General features: G+C 44.3%; 1 protein-coding gene across 1 annotated transcript in view; it reads left to right on the top strand.

Annotated features, from left to right (window-relative positions):
* Nucleotides 1–1,220: 1,220 nt before the first annotated feature.
* Nucleotides 1,221–17,982, top strand: part of cbfa2t3 (CBFA2/RUNX1 partner transcriptional co-repressor 3) — a 37,513-nt gene continuing 20,751 nt past the window's right edge. The window contains exon 1 of the mRNA XM_034679466.1: nucleotides 1,221–2,301. The gene's annotated coding sequence lies outside the window, so the exon portion shown is untranslated. The remainder of the gene's footprint in view (nucleotides 2,302–17,982) is intronic.

Here is a 17,982-nt window from a genome sequence, read left to right as displayed (position 1 = left end):
TGAGGGTGGCATAGAGTAAAACAAAAAGGGAACAATGTCATTCTGTGGGAAACATTGCAACTTGGGATTTTCGGATGGCACAGGGAGTGGCCTATCAGGTTTTATGGAGGGACCAGGCCACCCCTGGCCCCCCCTTTGGACATGCCCCTGCAGAGCTGCTACAACAAAATATACAATATCGAGAAATGTAGTTGCATCTGTAAACTGAAAACATCCAACATGCCTTTGTGTATTTATAAATACAGCAGTCTCATTGTGCATCCTTATCTGTAGTCCTTTAACAGATGTCATACTGTCACCTTTAAAAAAAAATTACAATGTTTAAACAGCCAATTAAAGAGGATGTAAAGACGTGCTATACACAGTGGAACAACATAAATGCTATATTATCAGGGCCTATAAAAAAGGACATAAAGATGCATATAATGTATGCAGTGTGATAAAAAAAAAGGAAGCATTAATGATAGTAATAAAAGGACTATTCTCCATATGAGACAGCCATGGTGTCTTCAGTCTACTCCCCTGACTGTTTATGACAACTCAAAGAAAACTTTACTGATTTTACAAGCTCTGCAGTATTTACTCCTCTTCGTTCACTGCTCTCTCTGAAAGCTGTTCTTCTCATTTTTTTCGAGTGCTAAATAAGTCAAATAAAGTCTGCAGTCTCATGGACTCAATCCTGCTCCCTCTTGTTGTGCTCATGGTCCTGATATGAGGAAACAGCGGCCCCCACGGGCAGACAGCGGTACTGCAGCACAGTCTCACTGAACGCCTTTTCATTTGATGCTTTTGGCTTCTGATTAAGTAGAAAGGACAAGATATGTTTTAGACTGGACTTTTCAAAACATACACTAATGGAATTTCTACATCTGATGTACGTTTCTGCGCATGCGTAAAAGTAGCAACATTTGAACTCTTAATCACAAATATTGTTTATGAAATATGGAGCTGTATATTTATATTCATTCACAAGTGGCTGTATTTGTTTCTATAAAATTGGGGTTTTATTTGGATCTTCTTCAATTTAGAGAGGATTCCTGTACAATAGCTGCCAGATCCCCTGCCTCTGATGGTACCCGAGAGAGAGAGAGAGAGAGAGAGAGAGAGAGAGAGAGAGAGAGAGAGAGAGAGAGAGAGAGAGAGAGAGAGAGAGAGAGAGAGAGAGAGAGAGGAGAGAGAGAGAGAGAGAGGTTAGGAGCTCCAGATGGTGTTTAAAACGCAGACAGAAGGCTACAGCGAGGACAGAGAGAGAGGAGGAGGAGGAGAGAGCCGCGGTTACTGCGCACAGTGGGCCCATACGCTCCACTCATCACTGAAGACAAAACAACTAGTCTGAAAACCCCGAAATTATTCTCTGGCTGGAAAAAGAAATCCTAAAATAAGACCAGCTAACTGATAATTACTCCGGGAGAGGTGAACCTTCTTTTTTTCTCGCAGCCTGTGAAGGAGGCAAGTCGGCGGAGGATCGGCGGCGCGTCGGAGGGAGAGGAGAAGGACCGTATACAGAGAAACGTGGAGAGTCCTCAGGCTGAGCAGAAACTGTGTTTTCAAACCAGAAAAGGGAAGCGAATTTATTTCCCTGGATGTATAATGAGTTGTTCGTGACAGCGAGGACTGTGGCTGAACTATGAACTAGAGGGTTTAAAGTTGGAGGAATAACAGACGCAGACAGGAGGACCCCGCGTCGTGATATTTTGCGTTTTTACGCGAGCACTTGTGGACTTTACAGCAACAAAATAAAAAAACGGTTCATAGTTTTAAACTGAACTGAAAGGACGCTTTGCATTTAAAACTCCATTTTCTTCCTCTTTTATTTTCTCAGTCTGAGATGGTTCACAGGAGCAAGAGAGCGGATATACATGACTGGGACAAGTTGTGATTTTTCCTCACATCATCGCCTCCATCAGAAGCTGTTTGCTTTAAAAGAAAAGAAAAAACACGGACCGCAAAAACCAAAGACATTCATGTGCGTGAGGATTCAAATTTGTGTTTCTTCCTTTTCGATATAACTGAGAAAAGAAATACCTCATAATTTATTAAACCCGGAGAGTCATAACCCTTTGTGAACTCCCAAAGGAAAGTTAAACATTTTCTTTTGTCAGACTGGCTGCAGATCCTCTTTCCTCTCAAACACACATTAAAAATAACACCTAAATAGTTTCGGCTCTACAGCAAATAAGGCTTTACTGTTTTGTTTTCCCAAATGATGAGGATTGAGACGATATAAAACCTCTGACAGAAACCATTCGGTGTGGATTATCACCCCTACTATTACCTCAGCCTGACCCCGACCTTCACAAAGTAAGTACAACCTGCAAACTCGAGCGAAGCATGGGGAGACATTTGATTTGTTATTGGTGGAAATTGTTTCCTTATTTTAGACTTGAAGGAGCCCACATGTGGTTCCAGATCATTCGAAGAACATTTCTGGTAATGGGAGAAAATGTTTCGGGTTAGAGTGATTTAATATCAACATGATGTTTGCAGCTCTGTTAGAGCAGAGGGTGAGAGAAACACAAACCAGCCTTCTGTGCAGTCCCTGCTCCTCTCTTTCCTTCAATGTGCTAGTTTTGCTATCTTTTATTTTGACCTCTCTTAATTCGTTTTTCTGCATTTTAAGTTGTCTCCAGAGATAAAACACTGCATTCCCTATCAGTGGTAAAGCACTTTTTTATTCTAATGTAGTTGTTGGTTATAGTAGAGGTGAAGATATGCATGCACAGCTGGTCCTGGGAGTTGTTCCATGTTTTAATTTTTTCATTTGGGCAATGCAAGAAGGTATATTAGAGAAAAGATACCAACAGTGAGACTATGCGATGTGTCAATCGAATATATGCACTCTTATCTTTTTATGTACTTCCTTTGTTACTTTAAAGTGAATTAGAGGGAGGTAAAGAGAGAGAGGTAGGGGGTTCATGTGTTTGCCCCATCAGCCTGTGCTGCACATCAAAGTGATGTTGCACAAAATGATGACTCTAAATCTTCAGGCTCTTCACCTGGACCTATGATGTGTGTGTGAAGTGATACATCCAGACCTTTACCCTGAACTGAACTCCAATAACCATCCACTCAAGTCTACTTTTTGATGTGTGCCACCAGAATCAGAATCTGCTTTTGTATGAAGAGACAAAAGAGAATTTAAGAGAGCAGTCAGGGTGCAGGGTGTTCCTGTGGAGATACAAACTTGTAGAGGCATTAAAGAAGGATGTAGAGGAAGTGTTTAACAGAAATGCTATGGTAACTGCAGAAAATAAACACAGCGAAAAAATTGATTTACAAAGGTTGGATCATGGTGGAGGATTTATTCTGACCCTGGTGACTGTGGGGGACACTCCCTGAGAGGAACAAGTCCTGCCAGAGGTTCTCCCCCCTCACTTGAACAGCCTCAGCAGCGCTCTCTTCCGCCGGTGAGTGCAACAGTAAAACACTCAGGCCATTTTCTCTGCAGGACGTGGCCCTGTATAATTGGCCCTGGTAAATATCATCTGAATAATTGAACAGTTGATAATAGTCTCGAACAATGGACGGGAGGTTGCAGAGGTGAAACCGCAGTGCACACACCCTGCCTCACCGCACATTATACCTCCATCACCACCACCACAAACGGGCATCTCTTCCTCTCTGCCTTCATCACTCAGCCGGGCCCAGCCGGCCGCACGCTCAGGCAGATGTCCCCCTCTTCATCATTAAGTAGCTCTCTCTTAAAAGGCAGGCCATTCATTATGACCTCAGAGTGTTTATCCACTACATATAGACCACAGGTGCATGAATGGGATGTATTCTATCTCATATATTGACGGAAATAGACCACGTGACTTCAAAATAGAAAGCAGGACTTCTTCTGAAGATTGATATCTTTATTTCAAACAAATGATAAAAGTAATAACTCAACAAGAATATGTGTATGAACAGAAATCCTATGCAGCAATTTTAATTTGAAGACTCAGCCCGCTCACTATGCAACGTCAACAAATCTTCTCTACATTTATTCAATCAGTTAAACTTGTCCAGTTTGTTATTCTAAAAATTGAGAAATAGAAGAACCACTTACTCTGACGTACTCCCCTTGTCTTTCTTGTTTTATTACTCTATGATCCATCACTGCCATCCCAGGCACTAATGTTTTACCTCAAAGATATCAGAAGAACAATATTTTCTGTACTCTTCGTGTTTCGTTTAACACAATAGTTTATCAGCGAGTCACATCCAAGAGGAGCTGCAGGAGATGGTGCAAGTCCTTCCTGTTTTTCATCACGTCAATCTCTCAGTGTGTGTGTGTGTGTGTGTGTGTGTGTTACCAGGTGCAGGTATAAAGACCGTCTACACCTGATCTGGGTACAGCTTGCATGTTTACTGTATGAGAGTGTGGGCTTGTTGAGTGTGTGTGTGCGTGTGTGTGGTAATTATTGTGATCTAAATGTGGGCCGTGCAGGTGAAACTGGCTGGCTCCTAATTAATGAGCAGAGCAGATGGCCTCGGGTGGGCGGTGGTGGAGCTGCAAGTGCACAGCGAGCTGGTCAGGTGGTCAGCACAACGCACACACAGAGACACACACGCACACACACCTGGGTCATCACGAGCTGGTCAAGCCCCAGTCATCAGGGCTGTGTTTGAATGTGTGCATGTGTGTATAAGGCCTCTTTTTGAGTCTGCATACCGCGTTTTATCTGATATCAAGTCAAGTCAAATTTATTTATAAAGCACATTTAAAAACACAACAGAAGCTGACCAAAGTGCTGTACAATACATTTAAATCAATCAATAAATATTATATTGGGAATTGAAACCTATTCAGGGCTAGAGGACTCAAATGCTAAAATATAAAAGTGTGCTTTGAGGCGAGTCTTAAAAGAGTCAACAGAGGGGGGTGGTCCTGATTGAGGAGGGGAGGCTGTTCCAAAGACGCGTGGCATTTACACTAAAAGCGTGGTCGCCCTTCAGTTTATATTTTGACCAGGGAACTGCCAGTAGACCCATCTTAGAAGACATCAGAGGCCTGGAGGTTTTGTAAGGGCTCAGGAGGTCAGTTATATAGGGTGGGGCCAGACCATTGAGAGCTTTAGAACACAAAAAGCAAAACCTTAAAATCAATATCAGGTGAGCCGCTGTTAGCTGAGAGCTGCATTGAGAGCTTGTTAGCTGAGAGTCCTGTTCAGTTTGAGATGTCAAACTGAACAGGACTCTGAAAAGAAAAACTGAGAAGAGCTAGTTTGAAGACAAATGTACAATTTAGGGAAGCAGATTTCTTCTTTTGATGCAGTCAGATGTCTGATGATGACTCCTCATCTGGGGAAACTCCTCTAAGTTGCAACATTGCTAACAGCACATTGTTTGTGTAGGCTGTTTATTCTAATGTTTGTGTGTGAGAGACTTCCTCACTGTCCTTTAGTGCAAGCTTATGTTCGTGGAGTGAAATAATATATTGGAAACACCTTCTCATTCAAGAGTTTGAATTTATTTTAATTATTTGAAACACTGTAGATTAATACCAAAGACATCAAACTATGAAAGAACATATATGGAATTATTTAATTCACAAAAAAGTGTTAAACAAACCAGAATATGATTTATATTTTATATTCTGTAAAGTAGCCCCCTTTTTCCTTCATGACAGCTTTGCACACTTTTGGTATTCTCTCAGTCTGCTTCATGAAGTGGTCTCCTGGAATGGTTCCTAATGAACATGAGCCTTGTCAAGGGTTCCTTTGTAGAATGACTTGCCTTCTTAATGTGTTTGAGACCATCAGTTGGGTTGTTCAGAGGTAGGGTTAGTACACAATGGATAGCTCTATTTGGCTACTGTTGTAATCCATATTATGTTAAAACTAGATTATTTCATCGTTTTGATGTCTTCAGTATTAATCTACAATGTTGAAATTAATACAAATTAATAAAAACCATTGAATGAGAAGGTGTGTCCAAACTTTCTGCTGGTAGTGTATATGTCTAATATTTTGATTTTAAGTGATTTTTTCTTAAACTGTCTCTTTTTATCTGATTCGCTGATGGTAGATACAAACGCAGCCTCAAATAGATACAGATATTTTCAAAATAAGAGTCAAAGGTTAAAGGAAATAACTACTGTAGTATAAACTCTGCTGAAACTGAGGAAGCCATAATTGTTGAGGGTTTATACCGTTCCCACCCTCATGACTGTGTTTTCATGATGAAGCAAAACATGGCAGACTGCTAATTTCCCTTTTTTAAAGAGAGGAGACAGAGATGTGTTTGTGTTTGATGAGTTACGAGGGTTATTACAGTTTGGATGCTTCGTCAGTATTTCTGTGGCTTTGGAGGCGAATGAAGTGTAGTCACTGTAAAGTTAAAGTGAGTTCAAAGTGTCTGAATTTCTGTTTTTATGTGAATATAAGGCGAGAGAGTGATGGAGGGAGTGATGAAGTGACTTTCCCCTTCCTTAATCTCTATGGTTTCACTGCTGTTTATCCTAATACACAGTGGGAAAGACCAGTGTGGTTCTGGCTGCCTTCTGCTCCATCCTCCGTCCTCCTCTGTGTGTGACTGTATGTGAGTTTCTGTGTGTGTGTGTGTGTGTGTACTGTGTGTGTGCGCTTGCCGGCTCTGTTCCACATGTGTTTGACATTACTGTGACAAGGCTGCCCAGCCTCTCGGGGGAGATGGAGAATGTCAGAGAGTAGAGCGGAGAAGCAAACAGCTTCCCAACATCTGATGGAATGAGAAACACACTTGCTGGATGGGCGGCCTGCTGACGCCACAGCGTGGGAGCAGAGCGGAGGGTGGAAGCCAAGTAAAAACCCTGAATGTGTGTGTGTGTGTTCGTTTTAAATACCACTCACTCTTTGGGGGTGCTGGTGGCCTAGTGGTCTAAGCCAGGGGTTCCCAAACTTTTCAGCCCGCGACCCCCCCACTGTCCCTCAAAATGATTTAATGTGGCTTCATTTAGCTGGTATGCAGAAAATTAGCCTACCTATATGAGCATGTGGCTGTGTTTCCTGTGCCGTTATGAATTGACCCTCTGCTACTCGTGCTTTTGATAATTACCTGTTCACTAAACTTAGGAGTCATCTGGCAAAAAAGAAAGGAAGAAAACTCATTACATTTTCTATTTTCAAGGTTTTATTTCAAGTTTAGCTACTATTTTTGTAGATATTTTTTTTTATCATAATATGTAAAACATTCTGGAAGACATGTCACTACCCTACATGTGTGTCTTGTGACCCCCCAGGGGGTCCCGACCCACACTTTGGGAACCCCTGGTCTAAGCACCCAACATACGGAGGCTATAGTCCTCTTCGCAGAGGTCGCTGGTCAACTCCCGGCCGCGACCATGTCCTGCATGTCTTCCCCCCTCTCTGCTCCCCACATTTCCTGTCTCTCTTCAGCTGTCCTATCGTAAAGGCACGAAAGCCCAAAAATATAACTTGAAAAAAAAGGGGGGGAAAAAAATATCACTCTTTCTCTCTTTTCCCTGTTTGATTCCCTACATGTGCACATTTCCTCTCATTCCCAAGATAAACATGTAGAAACACACATCATCATAATTCCTTTACGTGACTTTGACTCCTCTGGAACCTTGGAGCGACTCCTCTCTTGCGACCCTGCATGCCAAGCAGGTAAAGTGCTCTCTGCTCCCCTACCTTCCTGATTCTCAGGGGTGAAAACTCACCATTTACGCCTGAGCTTATCTGGAAATTATTTGTTGAATTGCCTCTTCATTACTTCGACGTATACAGCTCTGACAAATTGAATCCTCAATTATGCATTTGAAAAGACGGCACATTTCCCATCATCGCACAGAAACGCTCACTCGTAAAAGCAACCTCGAACAAGTGTCACAACATCGCCGGATGCTGACATCTAGAGATTGAGAGAAAAAAGCTTCCTCCTCCTCCCTTCCTTGTCTTGTGCCTGCTTCACCTCCTGCTCTCCCTCCTCACCTTTTACTTCCCCCACTTGCCAGCTGACCCCTGACCTCGTTCTCACCCCTCCTCTCCTCCCTGCCCCGTTATCCCAGCAGCACCTTCCTTCTCCTTCATGGTAGGAAGTGTGTTCAGATCCGAGTCAGACACAGGAAACAGCTGGGCTAATCTACAGTAGTGCTGAGCTGTGCGTTAATCAGACCAAACGGACAGGTCAACATAGAAAATGGGAAGTTCCTATCGCCAATGCTACCTGATATAATGAATCCCTCCCTTTCCTCGTGCCTGACACCGAGGGTTTTTATCACAGGCGGGGAAAACAAGTACAAAGGAACACAGATTGACGTTATTAAGGTCTCCACAACGAATCAGTCCTCTCTGGACGTCTGGGGAAGTGCTGCTAGCGACAAGCACACAGGCTGAGATTGGAGAGGAAGGCACGTCCCTCTCACTCTTTCTCTCTCTCTCTCCGTGTACAGTATTTGTGAAATTAAAAAAGCTGTTATCTCCTGGAAACAGATCCTGTGCCACACAGATGGTTCCGTCTCTCTTCAAATGGGAGGCTGAGCCGCTGAGTGCCGTTGTGTGTTACCAGTTAGCTGCGCAGACCTTAATCTCGGCTCCAGCCTTCCTTCCTCTGCCTCACTGTCTCTACACACACACACACGCACACACACATTCAGACAAACTTTACCTCCTCCAGATAAAAATACTGCATGTGTAAAGAGCTCATTTCACCAGGAGACGGGCGTTTTAGCTTCAGAGAGATGAAGTCAGAGTTCTTGATATGTCAAAGGTTAGCAGAAACAGTTATCACCTGACATTTCACTCGTCACCAACATGTGTACAAGCTGTAATTGAAGGTTTCTGACCACAAGAAGAGAAAGGTTTCTACATGCATCCGTACTTTAACACAAACAGGATTGTTATCATTTTGTTAAACTCTTCAATAACTGGGCGCCGATGGCCTAGCGGTCTAAGCGTGTGCCTCATGCACAAGGGATGGGAATTTCAAGCAAAAATACTATTCGTTAATCATTGGCATCTATTCCACGATTATCGAATAATCAAACCCCCACACACATACCTGGACAATAAAGCTGATTCTGATTCTGACATACACACACACACACACACACACACACACACACACACACACACACACACACACACCTGTCCCACTAACAGTCCGTTTGTGTGGCAGTCACGATAACCAGCAGCAGGACGAGGTGCTGCTAGTAACGGGCACTGACAGCGTCTGTCTCAACCTTAATGTCAGTGTCTTTGTGACGCGGCATGGAGTGTGTGTTTACATTTTACAGCCCATGCTCAGTTCCCTCTTTAAGACGCTCTGTAGCCACCGTCTGGTGGAAATACTGTATTACAACCAGGCACCGGTGAACACGGTGAAAAATTGTACTTTTAAAATGAGAAAATATTCAAAGTAACTATTTGATTTTTAATAAGTGAACGAATATTTGAATATTCGAAAATCATTGCCCATCCCTACTGTGTACAGAGGCTACAGTCCTTGTCGCAGCGGTCGCAGATTCGACTCCTGACCTCGACCGTTTGCTGCATGTCTTCCCCCTCTCTCTGCTCCCCACATTTCCTGCCTCTCTCCAGTTTTCCTATCCAATAAAGGCTAGAAAATTCTTCAATAAAACATATATCTTATTTACAAGGACGAGGAAGAAGATGACACATGTTCATTCAGGTTCAGCTCTTTCTGTAAATCTAAAAACCTTGCACCCATCTCAGGTCTGACCTTTGACACGAATGTAAGAAAAGGTCCTGGGATGGGAAGTCCCTGTACTCTTCTGCTTGGTGAACATGAGAAGGTATGAAAGAAGCAGATTTAAGATAGACTTATAAATAAGGATACGCCAGTGTTTTAGTCCATGTGCTGACAAGGAATCTAAATCTCCCTCTATCCCTCTCTCCAACTCGGTCTCAGCAGATGTGTGTCTAACATGAGTCTGGTCCTGCTGGAGGTTTCTGCCTGTTAAAGGAAGTTTGTCCTTGCCACTGTAACTTGCTAAATGCTGCAAAGTTCTCTGCTCATGGTGGATTAAGATGAGATCAGACTGAGTCCTGTCTGTAAGATGGGACTGGATCTTATCCTGCCTTGATGTTGGGTCTTTGTTAATAATAGAACGTAGAGTACAGTCTAGACCTGAGATAACATTTATTGTGATTTGGTGCTATATGAATAAAGATTGATAGATTGAAGGAAGACCAACACACACAATCATAAAGCAATCCTTAATGTGAGAAGCTTGAAAGATTGAGGATGTAAAGAAAAAAAAGGTCAAACACAAGGCATTAGGGTTTTAATATTTGACACTGTTAATGCAGTAAACTATTAAAATTTTCCTTATATTGTCCGTCAAACTTCTTATGTTTCAGAAAAGGGCACCACTGTCACTACAAGCTGCCCCTGTTTGCCATCAGCTAACTTCTCATGACAGCGGGTCATCTCAATTTGCCAATTAGCTCACATAAACACTGTGTTATTGGCACCGCAGTCGCCCTCTTTCTGCGCCCGCTCGCTCTGTTTCTGTGGCGGCGTCCTGCAGTCGGCTCATGTCCCAGAGGAGGAGCTGGTATTTATTTCAGCAGCTTCCAGCATGAGGCTGGCTGTGGGCTAAATGGAGAAACTGTCAAAGCTTCTCTCTAACCTGTCACATGAATGTCCCCCCCACCTCCCCTCCTCTCCCCTTACCCCTCCTCACCTTCCTCTCCCTGTGTTTTGTGTGTGTCAACGTGTGTGTACGTGTGAAACCTATGGGGTCCTGCAGGATAATACAGAACACCCTGCCCATGCCTGGCTAATGTCAGGAGCTATTGTTGCTGTGCCTGCGGGCCAAATGAAGAGGCATGAGATCGCTGGCAGGCTGTGGGGAGCAGTTCAGGCTACAGACAGTGTTGTCAGCTCTGACAGCTCCATAGTGATGGAGCAGACATTTAACACTGAAATTAAATGAAATACACGACAACAAGCAGGAAAAAGACTAATCTGCTTTTTGTTTTCCTATCTTAGCTGTAAGTGACAGCTCAGTGTCAGGTTTTTAACAGCGCACAAAGCATAGGAGGGAGAGGAAAATAAGCAGCGTGATTCATATATACATGTGAAGAGTCAGGTTTATGAGGAGCACACACAGAGATGCTGCTGTTACTGAAGAGTGTGTGACAGTGTGTGTGTTGCCAGGGTCAAATCTAAGTCTTTTGTGCTCCATAAATCAGCAGGCAGCAGCAGTAGCAGTGACGTAAGAACAAACAGAGCTGCTCTCTGGCTGCAGCTGGCTGGAAAGAGGGAGAAACAGGAATACAGAGAGGGGAAAGAGAGAGCAGGACAGCAGCTGTCAGGCCTCCATCGCACACCTGTCACACAGGAAGTGAGCGCCGGCCACTGTTTCCTGGATACACCTCCTCAAACAGCGCTCCTGGAAGAAAACAGAGGGAGGACATCTGCTCTGAGGGAGAGACAGACAGGTGGACAGCCTGACGTGATCAATAGATAAAGAGATTTGCAAGAAGAAATGTGGAATACCGCATGTGAAAGCAAACAGTTTCTCATGTCTGCTTTGTGTTTTGGTGTGCTGTTCAGATTAAGAGGATGTTTGTGTTATCGCTGAGCTCTGTGACAGACAGGTCACTCTGCGGAGACTCCAGCCTAACTCTCCCACAAATACAATAAGCCAACAAGTCCTAAACTTAACAGCGGGACATTCCCACGCTTTCTCCTCTCTCCCCCCCGCCCGCCTCCCTCCTACGACCAGTATGAACTAATCCAGATGTAGCGAAGCTGCTCACAGATGTACCATAACTCTCTTCACATGTTTTTTTTTTCTTCCCTCAACTGCTACTCCTTCATGTTTCTGCTTTCCCCAGCCTCTTTCATCACTCAGATCACAGTCTCGAGAACAGTTCCCAGCAGGAAGTGATGTCACTCTGCTGCTGTGCTGATGAGGCTTTTGGAGCCGTCGTCTCCCGTCTTGCTTCTCCTCCCAGCCTCCAGAGCCGCCCGCTCTCTCTCCTTCGCTCTCGTCGTGGCTGTTGGTGGAAAAGCTCTTCTTTGTTTGTCAGGCTTGTCAGGCTGGGTCCTCCTGAGGCCCCCCTTGCCCTATTCCCAGGCTGCCCTTCATGCTGCCTGTATGCAATTAACGGAGTAATTAAAAGCCTGATGAGCTAATTGGTGCTGGGTGAGGCTGCAGGTGTTTGGATCAGGGAGTGTATTTATGGAAGTGCATTTATTGTAAACATCCTCTGTCAGCTAGCAGGCGTTATTCTAACATTTCTCTGTGCATCGCTTTATAAATGGATCTTTCCGGACTTAGTAAAGGTTATTTGTAGTTGTAACGGCTGGACGATAAAGACAGTCAACTCAATTGAATTCATCATACAGTCGTTCATTGTTTGGATCTAATATGAGAGTTCTGCTGCCTGACCAGGACCAGATGTTTCGTTGACGTCTGTTATATTCAGGTCACACAGCAGAACTTTAAAACCAAACAGGTGTGGATGTTTTCAAATGCTGTTCATTCAGAAACGCCTCCCTCTCCCTCCCTCTCCCCCGCTCTCTCGGTGTGTCAGTCAGACGTGCAAGCATGCATGCAAAGTGTTGCAAGTAGATAAGTTATTTTAAGCTGAAAGAGGGATGGATCTTAAACAGAGCCAATTAATTGCAATACTGATTTTAATCTCAGGTTCAGCTTCGGTTTGAAATTTAGCAACACTAGGAGGGATTAGTGAGGTCAGATATCTTTACTCCATAACCTTTATTCATGAGGAAGCGGACTATAAACACTTTCAGATACTACTTCTATTCTGTGACACTTTAAATCCCTCAATGGTCAACATTTGCACCCCTCTTGTCACTCGTTGTGGGTTAGACTCCCATCCTCGGCCTTTTGTCTGCATGTCTTCCCCCGCTCTCTGCTCCACATGTATCCAGTCTCTCTTCAGCTGTCCCATCAAATAAAGACAAAAGTGCTCAAAAATGTTACAAAAAAAAAAAATCACAAAAATGGGCATTCACCAAAAAGTGATGAGTGATGAGTGGAAGGATTTTTCAGCCAGGCCTTGTAAGATTTGAGTCTCCGTTTATCCCCAGTCTATCACCAGTTAACTGGATATAAAGGCAGATTATGACATGTCTGATGGAGCCCACTTGCCGGGCTCATCTGAAAGAGGAAGATAGTCTGATTTGAAGTTTAAGCATGGCAGCCTGAGGATGAGCTCTCAGCTGGCAAAATGAAGCACATTGCTGACAGGACGAGGAGGAAGATGTAGACAAGAGGGAACAAAGGAGTTATCATGCAGAGCAGAAGCTTCATGTAAATCCTTCTCTCTGCTCACGTCTGTCTGCCTCTCTGTCTCTCTGACCTGTTCCCAGATGTATATGTGCAGTCACCTCCTCTTATAGCCGTGCATGCGTGTGTGTGTGTGTGTGTGTGTGTGTGTCTTTCTTGTCTCCTACTTCCTCCCCCGTCTCTCTCGCTCTGGCTCTCGCTCTCTCTCTCTCTCTCTCTCTCTCTCTCTCTGTCTCTCTGTCTCTGTCTCTGTTTCCCTCCCCTCTCTCTGTGGCAGCTGTGCTGGTGATGGCTGTGTGCCCATGGTGCAAGCTGGCTGTGGGGTCCCAGGTGGCCCACATGACAGTTATTGATGTTCAGGTGTTCAACTCCTCTCACACAGAGACCCTGGAGCCACACACAGACATACACACAGAGACATACACAGACTCAAGATGCACAAAACACATGCATGCACTCCAATGTAGATCACATGCAGACTGAAAGTACATGCAAGTAGTCATGTGTTTGCACAATTATGAACAAAAGTGTGTTTTCCTCTCCTGCTGCTGAGGAAGTACAACAGAGGATTCATACACACAGCTGCCGGCTGTCTGGCGAGGAACCTGGATTACAGTTTTCAAAACAACAAGCTCTTCATTGGGAAATTGTATGCAATCTAATTCGTAGTATCCAGAATTTGTTACCCTTGTGTGTGTATGTGTGTGTGTGTGCATGTGTGGTGGGATAGCCGGTGTTGGTACTAGTGCCCAGTGCAGTCCTAACACACTCCAGATGTGTCTGGCTAGCCGGGGAGTTGTTCTTGGCAGAGCCGCCTCGGCTGAATGTCACAAATACTTTCCTTTATTTAGGAATGGCTCTGGGTTAGTGGCTACAGAGGAAGAAGGAGGCAATGGATGGATGGTTAAGGGAGTGAAAAGAGGAGAGGCAGATGAAAAGAGCAAAATAAATGATTAGCAATGTAGAGAGACAGGGGAGAGGGAGGAGGAGGAGGAGGAGAAGAGATGTAGAAGGACAGAAGATGGAGAAGGAGGAGGAGGAGGGAGCGGTGAGCGAGCGAAGCAGAAACAGCTCCAGTCTAGCATCTGGATTTTATTAGCAGCCGTTGGGAAAATCTGAAAAGGAAGTTTTTTCTCTGCGAGCACGTCGGCAGCAGTGATATGCTGCACATAACCACTTCACTGCCGACGAGAGGAGCCAGGCCCTCCCAGAGGAGAACAGATGGTCGCTAGAACTTCAATACAATTACATCAATAACAGCTTTCACAGATAGAAGCACTGTGTGACAGGATCCCTGCAGCTCTGAGAGGCAGAAGTACAACTCCTCTACCCTTAGCACCTCTGGCTCAGCATACGCTGTCTTTAATCCGCCCTCTCCCCCCTGCTTGTCCTCAAGTTAGCCTTGTGTTTCCTGCCAGTTTAAAACCAGAGTACAGTCATTGATTGCTCGTGGTAATCTGATCAAAGTCAGCACGGCTTTTGTCAGTGCTTAATAAGGAAAACTTCTCCACCTCCCTTCATCCCCTGTTTGTGTTTTTTTGTTCAACGTGTTTGTTCAGCCGGCGCTGCATGTGTTCTATCACAGGGACTCTCAAGTAACATAGGGGAAAATATGTGTTTGTGTCCGCAGCATGAGCATTTGCATCCAGCAAACTTTGTAAGCATGTGTGGGTACATCTGTGCATGTGTGTGTGTGTGTGTGCAAGCACTGCATAGGCCTGTCTCCCACCCTGTCATTAGTGAGAGCTTTAAAGCCTCTGAACTCTAAATCAGCTCAAGATGAAGTGGAGTCTGCGATCTGTCTGCAGAGGCAGCCTGCTGACACAAACACACACACACTCACAATCCCATTTTACCTGTGACCAAGTTCAGACTTCACGCTGATGACAACCTGTATCGCAAAATATGGAGGTATCAGGCCCACAGGAGGAAAAACTGATGTTTTGTAGATTGCTCTAGGTCAAAGGCAGATTGCTCTCCTGACGTCAGCCGTCTCTTTCTCTTGAATGTTATTCAGACGGGATGTATAAAAGTGGATGTTGCTATGGGTGCTGCAGCCTCAAATCCCAAGTCCAGGGTACAGATCTGCAATCCCCATGTTTTGATATGAAGGCCTGGTGGGAGGCTGGGGGCCAGGGGCTCAGGCTCTGTTTGTGTGGACTCCTCAGCGGCCTGATAGGGAACAGATGTGGGAAGGCAGGCGGCCGGGCAGCCAGCCAGAGCAGCTGGGAGAAATTAAAAACAACAGCATTCCTGGAGACTGGGGGAATTACAGTGCGAGGGAGAGAGGGAGGGAGGGGAGGGAGGGATGTAAGGAGCGAGAGACAGAGAGAGGGAGAGAGTTTTAAGGCTATGTGGTCACTGAGGAGAGTCTCTGTGGAGAGCCAGAGATTGAATAGACTGAGGGGAATTTAAGGGGACTGTTCTGCAGTGGTTAGCTGAAGCTAATAAGTTGCAGCTGTATCTCACACACACACACACACACACACACACACACACACACACACACACACACACACACACTAAGGGATGCACACAGTCAGCACACGGACATGTCAATGTGCAATGAGACCAACGTGCATCTGAATCGCGTTCTAATGGCTTGTCATTACATGATGGTATTTATTTGTATATGAGTGTGTGTTTATTTTAAGGGCTTGAGCGAAGGCATATGTCTTTAAATCGATAATGAGACGTTAAAACGGCTTCAGAAAGTTTGACAAACCACTGAAGCATTTGTGTGTGTGGGTGTGTGGGTCGCACAGCACATGATCTGCGGTTTGGTGTGTCTCTCTGTGAATTGTTTTTCATCTTGTTTCATCATGGCACAAGGGGAGAGTAGAAGACAGAGAACATATTTAGAGCTCTGGCTGCATACTGTTTCTTTGGTGAGCAATCTTTTAGCCCCAATTACGTCAAATGTGCAGACAAACAGCTGTTCAGAGAGTCAGAGAAACACAGAGAGAAAGCAAAGAGCGGCGGTGGAGAAGGGAATGATTGCAACTTATCATTTTATATCTGCGTTACATTCAGTGGAGAGTGTTGGCAACATATTTGTATCCTCTGCATATCTCTTCTCAGCTGTATTGATCACAAAGTGGCTCCACTCAGACAGCCAGATAAAAACCTGTGGGGATAAATAGAGCAGCGTGGTCCAGACCTTGTGTTTAGTGTCTGTTTTACTTGGTGCACCAGTCTCCCTCGTTTTCTCCTCCTCTTGTTTTGAGCGTGTCAGCACAAAGCACAATGGAAGCACAAATGGCCACAGATGGGTTGGCAGACCGAGCAGACTTCCTAATGTATTAAAAGTGAAATCCAGAGCATGGTGCGTATGTGAGTGTGTGTGTGTGTGTGTGTGCCTGGGCCCTGTAGCTGGTCAGATTAAACAGCTGTCTATAATCCCACGGTGGGAGCAGACACACAGGCTGACCGAACAGCCCCCTTATCCTCTCCTTCTCTTCCTCCTCTCCACTTCACTTAAAGAAGTGATAAAAATAGCTGTTTAGTAAAGACAGAGTCATGGGAGTGTTTTTATTTAATGTCAGGCCTCTGGTGTTGGGATTACGAGTGGGTACAGGTCCAGCTGAAATAGCCATTGTCACATCTACTGTCATTTTCTTTATTTAAGTTTCAGGTTGTTGCAATCATAGACGTTCTTCCTCGTTCTACTGAATGTATAGTTTTGCACTATTTGCATTCTGCAAGCATCATGCAATACATTATTATAATTATGCATATAAGGTTTTTTTCCATTGTATTCTAGTCCTTTAGTACTCACTGTAAATGGTCGCGCATATATCTGATCAAAGAGGAGGTTTCCAGAAACATATGGCTGCCTCCCTACAGGAAGCAGCCCACCAATCCAGCGCCACCGAGAGCTTGTTTGTGTGTTTAGGATTCTATTGTAGAGAAAAGCTGCATCTATTTATATCAGCTTTCCCCATCTGCCTCTATCTACAACCTTGTGTGTTTATGTTCAGAGCGTCAGGCATGGGGCAAACAGTGGAGTGCCCCTCGTGTTCTTGAGGATCAGTGTGTCAATGGCCCTCGTGCAACACACTCCAGAGTGGCACTCTTTAAATACAGACACCAGCTGTTGAACGCGTCAACATAAGCTCTCTCAGAAATAGGCGAAAGCAAGGACGGGGGGCAGAGTGAGGCAGGAGTTTATCGGAGGAAAAGAGTGGATTCGTGGATGGTTCGTGAAGAGGGAAATGAGAAACACAGTATTTGAAAGTGATTTAATATCTTTGCTATGACAAGCGTTTTAATCGGTTGAAAAAAAAAGGGATTATTTTGACCATCGGCAGTATAAATGTAGAAAAAACGACTATTTATGACACCTTTCTTTGCTTTTATTCTATTTTGACAGAAAAAATGAGTTAATTTGTTTTTATTTACCCCTGAAAAAAAATATATAGACAAGAGGAAAATTCATGAACCCTGCATAAAGTCTACAATCTACTTGGCTGGAGCATTCAAGAGGCATCTCTCATTATGCATGCATTTGTTGACTACACCTAATAGTGATGTTTAGTACCACAGCAGAGATAAACACATTACTGCACTAATATATAAACCATGCTACGTATTGATTTCATTGTTTTTCATTGCATAGTGCACATTTATTGCGCTCTTCCAGATATGCATGTACACAGACTCTAAAGCTATCTCCTCACAGGCTGCAAAAGTCATCAGACCCTCAGCTCAGGTTTGCATTGCAGAAAGATCTTGTTCCAGCAGCTGCACCGACAGACGGACACATACAC

Source organism: Notolabrus celidotus, chromosome 3, assembly GCF_009762535.1.
Source record: "Notolabrus celidotus isolate fNotCel1 chromosome 3, fNotCel1.pri, whole genome shotgun sequence".
NCBI lineage: Eukaryota > Metazoa > Chordata > Actinopteri > Labriformes > Labridae > Notolabrus > Notolabrus celidotus.
The sequence above is the reverse complement of the archived record's forward strand: the minus strand, read 5'-3'. Positions and strand labels throughout refer to the sequence as shown.